Raw genomic sequence first — 11714 nt, forward strand, 5'->3', positions numbered from 1 at the left:
AGACAAGATAAGACATGTAAAATCAATGTAGCTCAGGAACTGCCGGATTTTGAAAAAATTTTAGCCTAATTTGATTGTAACGGGCAATCGAACGAGACTCATTACTCCGCAATGAGCTGGCAAGATTTTAGCCGAATTCTTCTCTAAGAACCTCTAATTTGCTATTTTCCGCTTCTGTTAAGCTTCCGTTTCCTCAAGAAATTCGTTTAGGAAGTTCGAAATTTGATTCTGGTTCCATTTTATTATATCCCTGTCATAATAATAGCTTTACATTCGCTATTTTCTTCTTCTTGTTTTTTTTTCTATTTTCTGGGAACATTTAGCGATTTTTTTTGTCGTGAGCCGGTTCTGTGCGGAAGGGTATGACGCAGATTACTCCGGAGACGGTTAACTCATTAAAAAGAATTATTTTGACTGTTTTAGCCATAATTTACGTAAACGGTCGCGACACGAGGACTGCCCAGGGAGGTCACCCATCCTAGCTCTGCCATCGCGCCAGAACGCTTAACTTCATGGTTCTGATTGGGCGAGAGAAGTGCCGCGTGTTGTCCATCGCAGCCCGGTCCACACGTACTCGAGGGATATAAGAATAAACATCCCATTCAATGTCTGGTACGATCATACCAGCACTAATGCACCGGATCCCATCAGAACTACCAAGTTAAGCGTGCCTGGGCGAGGAGAAGTACTAGGATGGATGACCCCCTAAGAAGTCCTCGTGTTGCACCCCTTTTCGTGTTTTTCTATTTTTGATTACATGTTGACGGACAATTTTAGGCTCAAATCATCTGAATCTCGATCGAGACCGGATAAGACATGTGAAATCAACGTAGTACGGGCACTGCCGGATTTTAACAAAATTGTAGGCTAATTTGATTGTAAACGGGCAAACGAACGAGCCTCATTACTCCGCAACGAGGTGGCAAGATTTTAGACGAATTCCTTCTCTAAGACCCTCTAATTTGCGATTTTCCGCTTTTGTTAATCTTTCGTTTCCTCGAGAAATCTTCTTAGGAAGTTTGAAATTCGATTTCGGTTCCATTTTATCGTATACCAAGCATAATAATAGCTTTACATTCGCTATTTTCTTCTTCTTATTTTTTTTCTATTTTCTGGGAACATTTAGCGGTTTTTATTGTCGTGAGCCGGTTCTGTGCAGAAGGATATGACGAAGATTACTCCGGAACGGTTAACTCATTAAAAACAATTATTCGAATGTTTTAGCCATAATTTACTTAAGCGGTCGCGACACGAGGACTGCCCAGGGAGGTCACCAATCCTAGCTCTGCCATCGCGCCAGAACGCTTAACTTCATGGTTCTTATTGGGCGAGAGCAGTACCGCGTGTTGTCCATCGCCGCCTGCTCCACACGTACTCGAGGGATATAAGAATAAAAATCCCATCAGAACTCCGAAGTTAAGCATGCTTGGGCGAGAGCAGTACTAGGATGGGTGACCCCCTGGGAAGTCTCGTGTTGCACCCCTTTTCGTGTTTTTATATTTTTGGTTTCTTGTTGACATACGATTTTTGGCTCAAATCATCTGAATCTCGATCGGGACCAGATAAGACATGTGAAATCGACGTAGCTCGGGCACTGCCGGATTTGTACAAAATTGTAGCCTAATTGATTGTAATCGGGCAAACGAACGAGACTCATTACTCCCGATGAGCTGACGAGATTTTAGCCGAATTTCTTCTCCAAGACACTCTAATTTGCGATTTTTCGCTTCTGTTAAGATTCCGTTTCCTCGAGAAATCCGCTAAGGAAGTTTTGAAATTCGATTCTGGTTTCCATTTTATCGTATCTCAGGCTTAATAATGGCTTTACATTCGCTGTTTTCTTATTCTTATTTTTTTTTTCTATAATTCTGGGAACATTTTGCGATTTTGTTGTCGTGAGCCGGTACTGTGCGGAAGGGTATGACCGCGATTACTCCGGAGACGGTTAACTCATTAAAACAATTTTCGACTGTTTTATCTATAATTTACGTAAATGGTCGCGACACGAGGACTTCACAGGGAGGTCACCCATCCTAGCTCTGCTATCGCACCAGAACGCTAACTTCATGGTTCTGATTGGACGAGAGCAGTGCCGCGTGTTGTCCATCGCCTGTCCGCTCCACACGTACTCGAGGTATATAAGAATAACATCCTACACAATGTAAGGTGCGATCATAACGCACTAATGCACCGGATCCCATCAGAACACCGAAGTTAAGCGTGCTTGGGCGAGAGCCGTACTAGGATGGGTGACCCCCTGGGAAGTCCTCGTGTTGCACCCCTTTTCGTGTTTTTCTATTTTTGATTACTTGTTGACAGAAATTTTCGGCTCAAATCATCTGAATCTCGATCGGGACCATATAAGACATGGGAAATCAACGTAACTCGGGCACTGCCGGATTTGGACAAAATTGTAGGATAATTTGATTGTAAACGGGCAAACGAACGAGCACTCATTACTCTGCAATGAGCTGACGAGATTTTAGCCGAATTCCTTCTCTAAGACCCTCTAATTTGCGATTTTCCGCTTCTGTTAAGCTTCTGTTTCCTCGAGAAATCCGCTTAGGAAGTCCGAAATTCGATTCCAGTTTCATTTTATCATATCCTATGCATAATAATAGCTTTACATTCGCTATTTTCTTCTTCTTAATTTTTTTTCTATTTTCTGGGAACATTTAGCAATTTTTGTTGTCGTGAGCCGGTTTTATGCGGAAGGGTATGACGCAGATTACTCCGGAGACGGTTAACTCATTAAAACAAATATTTCGACTAGTTTTAGCCATAATTTACGTAAATGATCGCGACACGAGGATTTACCAGGGAGTGTCACCCATCCTAGCTCTTCCATCGCGCCACAACGCTTAACTTCATGGTTCTGATTGGGCGAGAGCAGTGCCGAGTGTTGTCCATCGCCGCCTGCTCCTACGTACTCGATGGATATAAGAATAAATATCCCACTCAATGTCAGGTGCGGTCATACCAGCAGTAATGCACCGGATCGCATTAGAACTCCGAAGTTAAGCGTGCTTGGGCGAGAGCTGTACTAGGATGGGTTACCACCTGGGAAGTCCTCGTGTTGCACCCCTTTTCGTGTTTTTCTATTTTTTGATTACTTGTTGACAGACGATTTTCGGCTCAAATCATCTGAATCTCGATCGGGACCAGATAAGACATGTGAAATCAACGTAGCTCGGGCACTGCCGGATTTTGTAACCAAATTTGATTGTTCCGCAATGAGCTGGCGAGATTTTAGCCGAATTCCTTCTCTAAGACACTCTAATTTGCCGATTTTCCGCTTCTGTTAAGCTTCCGTTTCCTCGAGAAATCTGCTTAGGAAGTTCGAAATTCGATTCCGGTTCCATTTTATCTTATCTACGGCATAATAATAGCTTTACAATCGTTATTTTCTTATTCTTAATTTTTTTTCTATTTCTGGGAACATTTAACATTTTTGTTGCCGTAAGCCGGTTATGTGCGGAAGGGTAATGACGCAAATTACTCCGGAGACGGTTAACCTCAATAAAACAATTATTTCGATTGTTTATCCATAATTTACGTAAACGGTCGCGTCACGAGACTTTCGAGGGAGTCCAACCCATCCTAGGTCTGCCATCGTGCTAGAACGCTTAACTTCATGGTTCTGATTGGGCGAGAGAAGTGCCATTTGTTGTCCACGCCGTCCGCTCCACATGTACTCGAGAGATATAAGAAAACAATCCCACTGAATTTCGAGTGCGATTATACCAGCACTAATGCACTGGATCCCATCAGAACTCCGAATTTAAGCGTGCTTGGACGACAGCAGTACTAGGAGGGGTGACCCATTAAGAAGTCCTCGTGTTGCACCCCTTTTCGTGTTTTTCTATTTTTGATTACTTGTTGACAGACGATTTTCGGCTCAAATCATCTGAATCTCGATCGGGACCAAATAAGACATTCTTATTTTTTTCTATTTTCTGGGAACATTTAGCGATTTTTGTTGTCGTGAGCCGGTTCTATGCGGAAGGGTATGACGCAGATTACTCCGGAGACGATTAACTAATTAAAACAATTATTTCGACTATTTTAGCCATAATTTAAGTAAACGATCGCGGACCACGAGAACTTCCAAGGGAGGTCACCCATCCTAGCTCTTCCATCGCGCCAGAACGCTTAACTTCATGTTCTGATTGAGCGAGAGCAGTGCCGCGTGTTGTCCATCGCCGCCCGCTCCACACGTACTCGAGGGATATAAGAATAAACATCTCATTCAATGTCGGGCGCGATCATACCAGCACTAATGCACCGGATCCCATCAGAACTCCGAAGTTAAGCGTGCTTGGGCGAGAGCAGTACTAGGATGGGTGCCCCCTTGGAAGTCCTCGTTTGCACCCCATTTTCGTGTTTTTTCTATTTTTGATTACTTGTTGACTGACGATTTTCGGCTCAAATCATCTGAATCTCGATCAGGACCAGATAAGACATGTGAATCAACGTAGATCGGGCACTGCCGGATTTAGACAAAATTGTAGGCTAATTTGATTGTAAACGGGCAAACGAACGAGACTCAACACTCCGAAACGAGGGTGTATCGGGTCGGCGAGATTTTAGCCTAATTCCTTCTCTAAGAACCTCTATTTGAGATTTCAGCTTCTGTTAGGCTTCTGTTAGGCTTCTGTTTCCTCGAGAAATCCGCTTAGGAAGTTCGAAATTCGATTCCGGTTCCATTTTATCTTATCTCAGGCATAATAATAGCTTTACATTCGCTATTTTCTTCTTCTTATTTTTTTCTTTTTTTCTGGGAACATTTAGCGATTTTTGTTGTCGTGAGCCGGTTCTGTGCGAAAGGGTATGATGCAGATTACTCTGGAGACGGTTAACTCATTAAAAACAAATATTTCGACTGTTTTAGCCATAATTTATGTAAACGATCGCGACACGAGGATTTACCCAGGGGAGTGTCACCCATCCTAGCTCTTCCATCGCGCTAGAAACGCTTAACTTCATGGTTCTTATTGGGCGAGAGCAGTGCCGAGTGTTGTCCATCGCCGCCCGCTCCTACGTACTCAAGGGTTATAAGAATAAACTTCCCACTCAATGTCGGGTGCGATCATACCAGCACTAATGCACCGGATCTTATCAGAACTCCGAAGTTAAGCGTGCTTGGGCGAGAGCAGTACTAGAATGGGTGACCCCTTGGAAGTACTCGTGTTGCACCCCTTTTCGTGTTTTTCTATTTTTGATTACTTGTTGACAGACGATTTTCGGCTCAAATCATCTGAATCTCGATCGGGACCTGATAAGACAGGTGAAATCAACGTAGCTCGGGCACTGCCGGATTTGGAACAAATTGTAGGCCTAATTTAATCTGTAAACGGCAACACGAACGAGACTCTTTACTAGCTTCCGAACGAGGGTGGGGCGAGATTTTAGCCTACTTCCTTCTCTAAGACCCTCTAATTTGAGATTTTCAGCTTCTGTCAGGCTTCAGTTTCCTCGAGAAATCCGCTTAGAAAGTTCGAATTCGATTCCGGTTCATTTTATCTGATCCAGGCATAATAATAGCTTTAATTCGCTATTTTATTCTTCTTAATTTTTTTTCTATTTTCTGGGAACATTTAGCGATTTTGTTGTTGTGGAGCCGGTTCTGTGCGAAAGGGTATGACAAATATTACTCCGGAGACGGTCTACTCTTAAAAACAAATATTTCGACTGTTTTAGCCATAATGTACGTACACGATCGCGACACGAGGATTTAACAGGAGTGTCACCCATCCTAGCCTCTTCCATCCGCTAGAAACGCTTACTTCATGGTTCTTATTGGGCGAGAGCAGTGCCGAGTGTTGTCCATCGCCGCCTCGATCCTACGTACTCAAGGGATAAGAATAAAACTTCCCACTCAAATTGTCGGGTGCGATCATACCAGCACTAATGCACCGGATCTTATCAGAACTCCGAAGTTAAGCGTGCTTGGGCGAGAGCAGTACTAGAATGGGTGACCCCTTGGAAGTACTCGTGTTGCACCCCTTTGCGTGTTTTTTTCTATTTTTGATTACTTGTTGACAGAAGATTTTCGGCTCAAATCTTCTGAATCTCGATCGGGACCTGATAAGACATGTGAAATCAACGTAGCTCCGGGCACTGCCGGATTTGGACAAATTGTAGCTAATTTAATTGTAAACGGGCAAACGAACGAGAAACTCTTTACTCCGAAACGAGGTGGCGAGATTTTAGCCTAATTCCTTCTCTAAGACCCTCTAATTTGAGATTTTCAGCTTCTGTCAGGCTTTCCGTTTCCTCGAGAAATCCGCTTAGAAAGTTCGAAATTCGATTCCGGTTTCATTTTATCGTATCCCAGGCATAATAATAGCTTTACATTCGCTATTTTCTTCTTCTTAATTTTTTTCTATTTTCTGGGAACATTTAGCGATTTTTGTTGTCGTGAGCCGGTTCTGTGCGAAAGGGTATGACAAATATTACTCCGGAGACGGTTAACTCATTAAAAACAAATATTTCGACTTTTTAGCCATAATGTACGTAAACGATCGCGACACGAGGATTTAACAGGGAGTGTCACCCATCCTAGCTCTTCCATCGCGCTAGAACGCTTAACTTCATGGTTCTTATTGGGCGAGAGCAGTGCCGAGTGTTGTCCATCGCCGCCCGCTCCTACGTACTCAAGGGATAAAAGAATAAACTTTCCACTCAATGTCGGGTGCGATCATACCAGCACTAATGCACCGGATCTTATCAGAACTCCGAAGTTAAGCGTGCTTGGGCGAGAGCAGTACTAGAATGGGTGACCCCTTGGAAGTTACTCCGTGTTGCATCCCTTTCGTGTTGTTTCTATTTTTGATTAGCTTGGTGACAAACGATTTTCGGCTCAAATAATCTGAATCTCGATCGGGACTAGATAAGACATGTGAAATCAACGTAGTCGTCGGACACTGCCGGATTTGGGACAAAATTGTAGCCTAATTTGATTGTAAACGGGCAAACGATCGAGACTCATTCCTTCCGCAATGAGGCTGACAGATTTTAGCCGAATTCCTTCTCCCCTAAAGGCCCTCTAATTTGCGGAATTTTTCCGCTTCCTGTTACTTCCTGTTTCCTCGAGACATTCGCTTAGGAAGTTCGAAATTCGATTTCGGTTGCACGCTTTATATCGTATCCCAGACAAATAAAAGCTTTACATTCGCTATTTTCTTTTTTTTATTTTTTCCTATTTTCTGGGAAACATTTATCGATTTTGTGTTGTCGTGAGGCCGGTTCTGTGCGGTAAGGGTATGACCCAGACTTACTTACTCCGGAGACGTGTAAACTCATTAAAAACTATTATTTCGAATTTTTATCCATAATTTATATAAACGGTCGTGACACGAGGTCTTCCCAGGGAGGTCACCAATCCTAGCTCTGTCATTGCGCCAGAATGCTTAACTTCATGGTTCTGATTGGGCGAGAGCAGTGCCGCGTGTTGTCCATCGCCGCCCGCTCCACACGTACTCGAGGGATATAAGAATAAACATCCCACTCAATGTCGGGTACGATCATACCAGCATTAATGCACCGGATCCCATCAGAACTTCGAAGTTAAGTGTGCTTGAACGAGAGCAGTACTAGGGTGGGTGACCCCCTGGGAAGTTCTCGTGTTGCACCCTTTTTTCGTGTTTTCTATTTTTGATTACATGTTGACAGACGATTTTCGGCTCAAATCATATGAATCTCGATCGGGACCTGATAAGACATGTGAAATCAACGTAGCTCGGGCACTGCCGGATTGGGACAAAATTGTAGTCTAATTTGATTGTAAACGGGCAAACGAACGAGACTCATTACTCCGCAATGAGCTTGCGAGATTTTAACCAAATTCTTCTCTAAGACCCTCTAATTTGCGATTTTCCACTTCTGTTAACCTTCCGTTTCCTCGAGAAATCCGCTTAGGAAGTTCGAAATTCGATTTCGGTTCCACTTTATCGCAACCCATGCATAAGAAAAGCTTTACTTTCGCTATTTTCTTCTTATTTTTTCCTATTTTCTGGGAACATTAAGCGATTTTTGTTGTCGTGAGCCGGTTCTGTGCCGAAGAGTATGACCCAGATTACTCGGAGAAAGTTAACTAATTAAAAACAATTATGTCGACTGTTTTATCCATAATTTACGTAAACGGTCACGAACCGAGGACTTCCACGGGAGGTCACCCATCCTAGCTCTGCCATCGCGCCAGAACACTTAACTTCATGGTTCTGATTGGGCGAGAGCAGTGCCGCGTGTTGTCCATCGCCGCCCGTTCCACACGTACTCGAGGGATATAAGAATGAACATTCAACTCAATCTCTGGTGCGATCATACTAGCACTAATGCACCGGATCCCATCAGAACTCCGAAGTTAAGCGTCCTTGGAAGTCCTCGTGTTGCACCCCTTTTCGTTTTTTCTATTTTTGATTACTTGTTGACAGATGATTTTCGGCTCAAATCACTTGAATTTCGATCAGGACCATATAAGACATGTGAAATCAACGTAGCTCGAACATTGCCGGATTTGGACAAAATTGTAGCCTAATTTGATTGTAAACAGGCAAACGAACGAGACTTTTTACTCCGCAATGAGCTGGCGAGATTTTAGCCGAATTTCTTCTCTAAAACCCTCTAATTTGCGATTTTCCGCTTCTGTTAAGCTTTCGTTTCCTCGAGAAATCCGCTTAGGAAGTCTGAAATTGATTCCGGTTCCATTTTATTTTATCCTAGGCATAATAATAGCTTTATATTCGCTATTTTCCTCTTCTTATTTATTTCTATTTTATGGGAATACTTAGCGATTTTTGTTGTCGTGAGCCGGTTCTGTGCGGAAGGGTATGACGCAGATTACTCCAGAGACGGTTAACTCATTAAAAACAATTATTTCGAATGTTTTATCCATAATTTATGTAAACGGTCGCGACACGAGGTCTTCCCAAGGAGGTCACCCATCCTAGCTCTGCCATCGCGCAGAATGCTTAACTTCATGGTTCTGATTGGGCGAGAGCAGTGCCGCGTGTTGTCCATCTCCGCCCGCTCCACACGTACGCGAGGCATATAAGAAAAAAATCCCACTCAATGTGGGGTGCGATCATACCAGCACTAATGCACCGGATCCCAACAGAACTCCGAAGTTAAGCGTGCTTGGGCCAGACCAGTACTAGGATAGGTGACCCCCAGGGAACTCCTTGTGTTGCACCCCTTTTCGTGTTTTTCTATTTTTGATTACTTGTTTACAGACGATTTTTGGCTCAAATAATCTGAATCTCTATCGGGACCTGATAAGAAATGTGAAATCAACGTAGCTCGGGCACTGCCGGATTCGGACAAAATTGTAGCCTAATTTGATTGTAAACAGGCAAACGAACGAGACTTTTTACTCCGCAATGAGCTGGCGAGATTTTAGCCGAATTTCTTCTCTAAAACCCTCTAATTTGCGATTTTCCGCTTCTGTTAAGCTTTCGTTTCCTCGAGAAATCCGCTTAGGAAGTCTGAAATTGATTCCGGTTCCATTTTATTTTATCCTAGGCATAATATAGCTTTATATTCGCTATTTTCCTCTTCTTATTTATTTCTATTTTATGGGAATACTTAGCGATTTTGTTGTCGTGAGCCGGTTCTGTGCGGAAGGGTATGACGCAGATTACTCCAGAGACGGTTAACTCATTAAAAACAATTATTTCGAATGTTTTATCCATAATTTATGTAAACGGTCGCGACACGAGGTCTTCCCAAGGAGGTCACCCATCCTAGCTCTGCCATCGCGCAGAATGCTTAACTTCATGGTTCTGATTGGGCGAGAGCAGTGCCGCGTGTTGTCCATCTCCGCCCGCTCCACACGTACGCGAGGCATATAAGAATAAAAATCCCACTCAATGTGGGGTGCGATCATACCAGCACTAATGCACCGGATCCCAACAGAACTCCGAAGTTAAGCGTGCTTGGGCGAGACCAGTACTAGGATAGGTGACCCCAGGGAACTCCTTGTGTTGCACCCCTTTTCGTGTTTTTATATTTTGATTACTTGTTTACAGACGATTTTTGGCTTAAATAATCTGAATCTCTATCGGGACCTGATAAGAAATGTGAAATCAACGTAGCTCGGGCACTGCCGGATTCGGACAAAATTGTAGCCTAATTTGATTGTAAACGGGCAAACGAATGAGACTCATAACTCCGCAATGAGCTTGCGAGATTTTAACCAAATTCCTTCTCTAAGACCCTCTAATTTGCGATTTTCCACTTCTGTTAACCTTCCGTTTCCTCGAGAAATCCGATTAGGAAGTTCGAAATTCGATTTCGGTTCCACTTTATCGTATCCCAGGCATAATAAAAGCTTTACATTCGCTATTTTTCTTCTTATTTTTTTCCTATTTTCTGTGAACATTTAGCGATTTTTGTTGTCGTGAGCTGATTCTGTGCGGAAGGGTATGACGCAGATTACTCCGGAGACGGTTAACTCATTAAATACAATTATTTCGAAAGTTTTATCCATAATTTATGTAAACGGTCGCGACACGAGGTCTTCCCAGGGAGGTCACCCATCCTAGCTCTGCCATCGCGCCAGAACGCTTAACTTCATGGTTCTGATTGGACGATAGCAGTGCCGCGTGTTGTCCATCGCCGCCCGCCCACGTACTCGAAGGATATAAGAATAAACATCCCACTCAATGTGAGGTGCGATCATACCAGCACTAATGCACGGATCCCATTAGATCTCCGAGGTTAAACGTGCTTGGGCGAGAGCAGTACTAGGATGGGTGACCCCCTAGGAAGTCCTCGTGTTGCACCCTTTTCGTTTTTTTCTATTTTTGATTACTTGTTGACAGAAGATTTTCGGTTCAAATCATCTGAATCTCTATCGGAACCAGATAAGACATGTGAAATCAACGTAGCTCGGGCACTGCAATATTTGGACAAAATTGTAGGCTAATTTGATTGTAAACGGGCAAACGAACGAGACTCATTACTCCGCAATGAGGTGGCGATATTTTAGCCAAATTTCTTCTCTAAGACCCTCTAATTTGCGATTTTCCGCTTCTGTTAAGCTTCCGTTTTCTCTAGAAATTTGTTTAGGAAGCTCAAAATTCGATTATGGTTCCATTTTATCGTATCCCAAGCATAATAATAACTTAACATTCGCTATTTTCTTCTTTTATTTTTTCTATTTCTGGGAACATTTAGCGACTTTTGTTGTCGTGAGCCGTTCTGTGCGGAAGGGTATGACGCAGATTACTCCGGAGACGGTTAACTCATTAAAAACAATTATTTCGACTGTTTTATCCATAATTTACGTAAACGGTCGCGACACAAGGACTGCCCAGGGAAGTCACCCATCTAGCTCTGCCATCGCGCCAGAACGCTTAACTTCATGGTTCTGATTGGACGAGAGCAGTGCGCGTGTTGTCCATCGCCGCCCGCTCCACACGTACTCGAGGGATATAAGAATAAACAATCCACTCAATGTTAGTGCGATCATACCAGCACTAATGCACCGGATCCCATCAGAACTCCGAAGTTAAGCGAGCTTGGGCGAGAGCATTACTGGGATGGGTGACCCGACCCCCTGGGAAGTCCTGGTGTTGCAGTCTTTTCGTGTTTTGCTATTTTTGATTATTTGTTGACAGACGATTTTCGGCTCAAATCATCTGAATCATGATCAGGACCAGATAAGACATGTGAAATCAACGTAGCTCGGGCATTGCCGGATTTGGACAAAA

At 43.4% G+C, this 11714-nt stretch overlaps 10 non-coding genes and 3 pseudogenes across 10 annotated transcripts; all 13 read left to right on the forward strand.

Annotated features, from left to right (window-relative positions):
- The first annotated feature begins 610 nt into the window (after positions 1–610).
- Positions 611–730, forward strand: LOC142511488 (5S ribosomal RNA; annotated as a pseudogene).
- A 1434-nt stretch (positions 731–2164) lies between these two features.
- LOC142509499 (5S ribosomal RNA) lies at positions 2165–2282 on the forward strand. Its single transcript, XR_012807670.1, has one exon. It is a non-coding gene; the product is annotated as a 5S ribosomal RNA (ribosomal RNA).
- A 684-nt stretch (positions 2283–2966) lies between these two features.
- On the forward strand, positions 2967–3085 carry LOC142506511 (5S ribosomal RNA). The gene has a single exon (XR_012804800.1). It is a non-coding gene; the product is annotated as a 5S ribosomal RNA (ribosomal RNA).
- Positions 3086–3730: 645 nt separating this feature from the next.
- Positions 3731–3849, forward strand: LOC142511483 (5S ribosomal RNA; annotated as a pseudogene).
- A 408-nt stretch (positions 3850–4257) lies between these two features.
- On the forward strand, positions 4258–4374 carry LOC142508052 (5S ribosomal RNA). Its single transcript, XR_012806284.1, has one exon. It is a non-coding gene; the product is annotated as a 5S ribosomal RNA (ribosomal RNA).
- Positions 4375–5081: 707 nt separating this feature from the next.
- LOC142516764 (5S ribosomal RNA) lies at positions 5082–5199 on the forward strand. The gene has a single exon (XR_012812542.1). It is a non-coding gene; the product is annotated as a 5S ribosomal RNA (ribosomal RNA).
- A 689-nt stretch (positions 5200–5888) lies between these two features.
- Positions 5889–6006, forward strand: LOC142516765 (5S ribosomal RNA). Its single transcript, XR_012812543.1, has one exon. It is a non-coding gene; the product is annotated as a 5S ribosomal RNA (ribosomal RNA).
- A 686-nt stretch (positions 6007–6692) lies between these two features.
- On the forward strand, positions 6693–6812 carry LOC142508482 (5S ribosomal RNA). Its single transcript, XR_012806693.1, has one exon. It is a non-coding gene; the product is annotated as a 5S ribosomal RNA (ribosomal RNA).
- A 706-nt stretch (positions 6813–7518) lies between these two features.
- On the forward strand, positions 7519–7637 carry LOC142507314 (5S ribosomal RNA). Its single transcript, XR_012805574.1, has one exon. It is a non-coding gene; the product is annotated as a 5S ribosomal RNA (ribosomal RNA).
- A 1440-nt stretch (positions 7638–9077) lies between these two features.
- Positions 9078–9196, forward strand: LOC142517322 (5S ribosomal RNA). Its single transcript, XR_012813074.1, has one exon. It is a non-coding gene; the product is annotated as a 5S ribosomal RNA (ribosomal RNA).
- Positions 9197–9874: 678 nt separating this feature from the next.
- LOC142506885 (5S ribosomal RNA) lies at positions 9875–9992 on the forward strand. Its single transcript, XR_012805159.1, has one exon. It is a non-coding gene; the product is annotated as a 5S ribosomal RNA (ribosomal RNA).
- Positions 9993–10669: 677 nt separating this feature from the next.
- Positions 10670–10787, forward strand: LOC142507933 (5S ribosomal RNA). Its single transcript, XR_012806170.1, has one exon. It is a non-coding gene; the product is annotated as a 5S ribosomal RNA (ribosomal RNA).
- Positions 10788–11461: 674 nt separating this feature from the next.
- LOC142511370 (5S ribosomal RNA) lies at positions 11462–11585 on the forward strand (annotated as a pseudogene).
- Positions 11586–11714: the final 129 nt, after the last annotated feature.

This window comes from Primulina tabacum, chromosome 10 (genome assembly GCF_025594145.1).
Source record: "Primulina tabacum isolate GXHZ01 chromosome 10, ASM2559414v2, whole genome shotgun sequence".
NCBI classification, from domain to species: domain Eukaryota; kingdom Viridiplantae; phylum Streptophyta; class Magnoliopsida; order Lamiales; family Gesneriaceae; genus Primulina; species Primulina tabacum.